This window comes from Pteronotus mesoamericanus, unplaced genomic scaffold (genome assembly GCF_021234165.1).
Source record: "Pteronotus mesoamericanus isolate MK-2021 breed Mesoamerican mustached bat unplaced genomic scaffold, CSHL_Meso_final contig_40, whole genome shotgun sequence".
Classification (NCBI taxonomy): Eukaryota; Metazoa; Chordata; class Mammalia; order Chiroptera; family Mormoopidae; genus Pteronotus; species Pteronotus mesoamericanus.
In genome coordinates, this window is record NW_026555150.1 from 11,624,667 (window position 1) to 11,631,353 (window position 6,687).

The 6,687-nt window shown below is 41.9% G+C and overlaps 1 pseudogene; it reads right to left on the reverse strand.

Annotated features, from left to right (window-relative positions):
- The window catches only part of LOC129073339 (mediator of RNA polymerase II transcription subunit 28-like), a 40,987-nt pseudogene extending 35,637 nt beyond the window's left edge, over positions 1-5,350 (reverse strand).
- Between the last annotated feature and the right edge of the window lie 1,337 nt (positions 5,351-6,687).

Consider the following 6,687-nt stretch of genomic DNA (forward strand, 5'->3'; position numbering starts at 1 on the left):
CTCTCTCAGCTATTTCCCTTTCGTTTTGTCCATGAGTCCTTGCTATATGTTCCTTGACTTTCCCCTTCCCTTCCTTTCCCCCACTCCCCCTTCCCTCTTGTCTCTGTTGATTTCTTTTCTTTTCAGTGTTGCTGGTATTATTTTCCTTGCATCTTTGTATTGTTGGCTAGGTTCCACTTATAGGTGAGATCATATGGTATTTGCTTTTGCTCCCTGGCTTATTTCGCTTAGCATAATGCTCTCCAGTACCAACCATGCTGTCGCGAAGTTTAGTAGTTATTTTTTTCTTTCTGCTGCATAGTATTCCATTGTGTATATGTACCATTGCTTTTTAATCCACTCATCTACAGATGGGCATTTAAGTTGCTTACAACACCTGGCTATTCTCAATTGTGCTGCTATGAACATTGGGGTGCATAGGTCCTTTTGTATTGGCATTTTGGTATTTTTAGGGTATAGTCCCAGCAGGGGAATCCCTGGATCAAAAAGCAGTTCCATTTTCAGCTTTTTGAGGAAATTCCACACTGCTCTCCACAATGGCTGCACCAGTCTGCATTCGCACCAAGAGTGGACTAGGGTTCCCTTTTCTCCACAGCCTCGCCAGCACCAGTTGTTTGTTGATCTGTTTATGATGGCCATTCTGACCGGTGTGAGGTGGTACCTCATGGTGGTTTTGACCTGCATTTCTCTGATGGCTAGAGATGCTGAGCATCCTTTCAAATGCCTCTAGGCCCTCTGTATCTCTTCCTTGGAAAAGTGTCAGCCCAGGACCTTTGCTCATTTTTTGATTGGATCATTTGTCATCTTGGAGTGGAGTTGGTGAGTTCTTTATATATCTTGGAGATCAAACGTCTATCTGATGTATCATTAGCGAAAATATTTTCCAATACGGTTGGCTCCCTTTTCATTTTGATGATGTTTTCTTTTGCCGTGCAGAAGCTTCTTATTTTGATGAGGTCCCACTTGTTTATTTTTTCCTTTTTCTCCCTTGTTTTAGGAGACATATCAGTCAAAAAATTGCTGCATGTGATATCTGAGAGTTTCCTGCCAATGTTCTCCTCTAGGACTTTGATGGTGTTGCAACCTCTATTTAAGTCTTTTATCAATCTTGAGTTTATTTTTGTGTATGGTGTCAGCTGATGATCCAATTTCAATTTTTTACAGTTAGCCTTCCAGCTCTCCCAAACACAATTTGTTGAAGAAGCTATTATTGCTCCATTTTATGCTTCTGCCAGCTTTGTCAAATATTAGATGCCAATAGAGACCTGGGCTTATTTCTAGGCTTTCTATTCTGTTCCACTGGTCTATGGGTCTGTTCTTATGCCAGTACCAGATTGTATTGAGTATAGTGGCTTTGTAGTAGAGTTTGATGTCCGTTATTGTGATCCCTCCTACTTTGTTTTTCTTTCTCAAAATTGCTGCAGCTATTCAGGGTCATTTACGGTTCTATATAAATTTTTGAAATGTCTGTTCTATTTCTGTGAAATATGTGATTGGTATCTTACTAGGGATTGCGTTGAATCTATAAATTGCTTTGGGTAGTATGGACGTTTTGATAATATTAATTCTTCCAATCCATGAGCGTGGTATATGCTTCCATTTATTCCTGTCTACCTTAATTTCTTTCTTCAATGTTATATAGATTTCTGCATACAGGTCTTTTACCTCTTTGGTTAAATTTATTCCTAGGTACTATATTTTTCTTCTTGCTATATCAAATGGTACTTCTTTTCTGATTTCTTCTTCCATTTCATTGCTAGTGTACAAAAATGACTTTGATTTCTGAATGTTGACTTTGTATCCTGCTGTGTTGCCAAATTCACTTATAAGGTTGAGCAGTTTTTTTGGTAGAGTGTGCAGGGTTCTCTATGTACACTATCATGTCATCTGCAAACAATGGTAGCCTTACTTCCTACTTTTGTATTTGGATGCCTTTTATTTCCTTTTCCTGTCTGACCGCTGAGGCTAGGACTTCCAACATAATGTGAAAAGAAGCGGTGAAAGCAGTCATCCTTGTCGTGTTTCCTCTCTTAGTGGGAAAGCTTTCAGTTTTTGCCCATTGAGTATGATGTTGACTGTAGGTTTTTCATATATGGATTTTATTAAGTTGAGGAATGCCCCATTTATTCCCATTTTGCTGAGTGTTTTGATCATAAATGGGTGCTGTACCTTATCGAATGCTTTTTCTGAGTCTACCGTGATGATCATGAGGTTTTTGTCCTTTATTTATGTGATCTATCACCTCTATTGACTTGCGTATATTGAACAATCCCTGCATCCGTGGGATCAATCCCAGTTGATCATGGTGCATAATCTTTTGAATGTATTGCTGGATGTATTCGCTTTGCCAATATTTTGATGAGGATTTCAGCATCTATGTTCATCAACGAAATTGGCCTGTAGTTTTCTTTCTTTGTAGGGTCTTTATCTGGTTTGAGGATTAGTGTGATGCTGGCTTAATAGAAAGAGTTTGGGAGTCTTCCCTCCTCTTGAATTTTTTGGAATAGTCTGAGAAGGACAGGGGTTAGCTCTTCCTTAAAAGTTTTGGAACATCCTCCTGTGAAACTGCCCGGCCCTGTGCTTTTGTGTTCCGGGAGTTTCTTGATTACTGCTTCAATTTCCCCAATGGTTATCGGTCTGTTCAAGCTTTCTGTTTCTTCCTCCTTCAGTGTTGGAAGATTATATTTTTATAGAAATTTGTCCTTTTCATCCAGGTTTTCAAATTTCTTGGCATATAATAGTTCATAGTAGTTTCTGATAATCCTTTGTATTTCTGTGGTATCAGTTGTTATTTCTCCTCTTTCATTTCTGGTATTATTTATTTGGGTCCTTTCCCTTTTTTTCTTGATGAGTCTGCTTAAAGGCTTGTCCATTTTATTTATCTTTTCAAAGAATCAGCTTCTGGATTGATTGATCCTTTGCATTCTTCTTTTTGTCTCTATGTCATTCAGTTCTGCTCTCATCTTGACTATTTCCTTCTTTCTACCTGCTCTGGGATTTATTTGTTGTTTTTTCTCCAATTCTTGAAGTTGTAGTGTTAGAACTTTCATTTGAAATGTTTCTATCTTTTTTAGGTAAGCCTGTATTGCTATGAACTTCCCTCTCAGGAAAGCCTTTGCTGTGTCCCATAGGTTTTGGACTGCTGTCGGTTCATTTTCATTGGTTTCCAGAATTTTTTTTTTATTTCTTCTCTTATCTCATTATTGACCCATTCAATTTTTAATAGTGTACAGTTCGGTCTCCATGAGTTTGCAAGTATTTGAATTTTCTGTTGAGGTTGATTTCCAGTTTCAAGCACTTGTGGTCTGAGAAAAGTTTTGGTATTATATGCATATTCCAGAATTTGCTGAGGTTTGCTTTGTGTCCTATCAAGTGGTCTATATTTGAAAAACTGACTTGAGTATTTGAAAAGATTGTGTATTTTTCTTCTTTGGGATGTAAGTTTCTATATATGTCGGTTAAGTCTCTTTTATTCAGTGTGTCATTCAGCACCACAATATATTTATTAATGTTTTGTTTGGAAGATCTGTCCATTTTTGACAGTGGGTTGTTGAAGTCCCCTAGCATCAGTGTGTTGCTGTCTTTATCTTTTTTGAAGTCATCCAACAATTTCCTTATATACTTGGGGCTCCTATATTGGGAGCATATAAATTTACAATGTTGATGTCTTCTTGATAGATTCTTCCTTTAAGTATTATTAAGTGCCCCTCTGGGTCTCTCTTTATGGCCTTTGTTTTAAAATCTACTTTTTCTGATACAATTATGGCAACCCCAGCCTTTTTCTCTTGCCCATTTGCTTGGAATATTTTTTTCCATCCCTTTACTTTCAATCTGTGTAGGTCTCTTGCTCTGAGGTGGGTCTTGTAGGCAGCATATGTGTGGGTCTTGTTTTCTTATCCATATAGCTATGCTGTGTCTTCTGATTGGGACATTTAATCCATTCACGTTGAGAGATATTACTGATAGAAACTTACTTATCTTTTCTGTTTGTACCTGTGTTCCTCTCTCTCTCATTCTTTTCCTTTATCTTAAACCAGTCCCCTTAGCATACCTTGGAGTGCTTGTTTAGTAGAGATGTATTCTTTTAGCCTTCTCTTGTCTGGGAAACTCTGTATTTCCCCTTCTATTTAGTTGAGAGCCTTGCTGGTTCTAGCACCCTTGGCTATAGGCCCTTGCTTTTCATGACTTGGAATATTTGTTGCCATTCCCTTCTGGCTTGTAGTGGTTCTGTTGAGAATTCAGCTCCTAGCCATATCTGGGCCACGTTGTATGTTACTTTCTCCTTCTACCTTGCTGCCTTGAGGATTCTCTCTTTGTCTTTGATAGTTGTCATTTTATGATGATGTGTCTTGGAGTAGACCACCTTGAGGCCCTCTTGTGTGGGGTCCTCTGTTCCTCCTGGATCCATGAGAGCCTTTCTCCCCTAAAATTAGGAAAACTTTCCATCATTACTTTTTCAAGACGGTTCTCTATCCGTTGCTCCTCTTCTTCTCCTTCTGTATCCCTATTATACAGATATTATTACGTTTCATGTTGTCCTGCATTTCCCTAAATGCCTCTTCATTCTTATTGAGTCTCTTTCCATTTTTTGTTCTTTCTGGGAGCTTTTTTCTGCCTTATCCTCCATCTTACTGATTCGGTCCTCGGCTTCATCCAGCCTGCTTTGGATTTCTTCTACTGTGTTCTTCAATTCAGAAATGGTATTCTTCATATCCTCCTGTGTCTTCTTGATAATTTCTATGTCCTTTTCCAGGCTGATATAGTTTGTTGTAAGATACTGATTGTTTCTCTGCTGTTTCTCATACTTATCTTTTAGCTGGCTGAGCTCATTGAGCTTCCTTAGAAGCATTGTTTTGAATTCAGTATCCGATGGTTCCCTTGACTCTATTCATTTAGCTCTCTTTGTGCGGAATCCCCTTTTCCACTCATTTGGGGGAAACTTCTTTTCCTTCCCATTTTCGTGAGAGTCTGTTAAGGGAATTTACTTATTTATTTATTTATTTTTGCTTCTGCTTCAGTTGGACTGTCTTGATTTCCTGACTTTGTGGATGAAACTTTTATGGCAGTAGGTTGTTCTTTTAATTAATTTATTTATTTAATTAATTTTTACTTTACTTTTCTTTCTGGGCTTGCCTCTGAAGATATCAGTTGTTGACCCTATATTACCTTGGGTCATTTCTTTTAGCCTTTCAGGAGTCTACTGTCTGTGTCTGACTCCTTCTTGGGGCAGTTCTTTGACCCTTTCTATCAGGGATGGACTATTTCTTTGGATTGCTCTGCACTCTCACGCTGGCTCCTTTAGCGCGTTCCCCAGCCCGGCTGGATCCTCTGCCCGCCTGGGCTCTCGCATGCTTGCTCCAGACCAGGGGGCTCATTCGCAACCTCGCATACTTGTCTGGTCCCCCTGGCTGGCGGGCACCATGGCACAGGTAAGTTTAGGGTTCTATTGTGTGTTTTTCCTGCTTTTGGCTCTTTGGGTGCATTGCTTGCCCTCACCAAATGGAGACTACAGAAATGGGAGGAAGTCAGCTCCAGGACACTCTGGTTAATCCTGTCTCCGGTCTCTCCTCCAGGGACTCTGGGCAGCTCTGTGACCCGTTAGGCCCGGGATCTACTAATTCTGTGGGCCACGTGGGTCAATTTACACCTGCCCTTGCTGCTCTGTGCACTCCCTTGCAGGCCATATCGGTGCCAATCTGTGGGAGGTCTTGCCAGCTCATGTGAGCCCTCAACAGCCCGTGTGGGTCCACACACACGCTCGCCAACCCTCTCCAGGCTCTCGGCACAAGTGTGCATGCCTGTACTGGGTGGTTTTGGAGTGTCTATGTGTGCTTTTCGGCTTTTGGCTCTTTAGGTGTGTGTCCTCTTTCCACACAATGGAGACTAGACAAAGGAGAAGGAGTCAGGACTCCCCGGTTCCTCCTCCCATTCTTTCCCCAACGCCTCCGTTTCTATTCTCTCCTCAGGGGTCTCTGGGCAGTCTTGTGACCCCTTCGGCCAAGGATCCACCTCCTGTGCGGACTGCGTTTCAATCTCGGGCAGACTGGTTCGTGCGTGCCCCTCTTCTGTCTCTTTGGGGGCGCGCCTTTCCAGTCCACAATGGAGACTACAGAACGGGGAGGGAGTCAGGCCTCCCCAGTTCCTCCTCCCATTCTTTCCCTAATGCTTCCATCTCCAGTCTCTCCTCAAGGCTCCCCCAAGCCAGTCTGCCCTCAGCCCCCAAGCTCACATGTGCAGAAGCTGTGTGCAGAGCGCACAAAAGGCAGCTTAATTGATTCCCTTATGCCTGAGTCAGATGGGAGCTGCAGAGTGAGAGGTGCGTTATCACCCAGGCTCCACCGGTCACCGTGTCAGTACTCTTCACAAAATTTTCCTCACCAATCTTTTCCCAGGCACCAGCCCACCCTGCTGCCACCTCTACCCAGAGATCAAGGAGGGTGACTGCCACTGCAACTTTTTTGTTTGCCCTTTAAATGTCTCTTTGCATCCCCAGCCACCTGTCTCTGGCAGAGAGCGCCACTATCCTTTTCAGGGTTGCGTTTTGTCTGTATTTTCTTGGTTTTAGCTGCTGTAGTTTAGATGTCTCTGTTTATGATTCAGACCCCATTCTTCTCAGGGGGATCTAACTGTCCGTTTCAATGTCCGTCTGGTGCTAGTGCCCATGGGCTCCCATCCCACCCTCTTGAG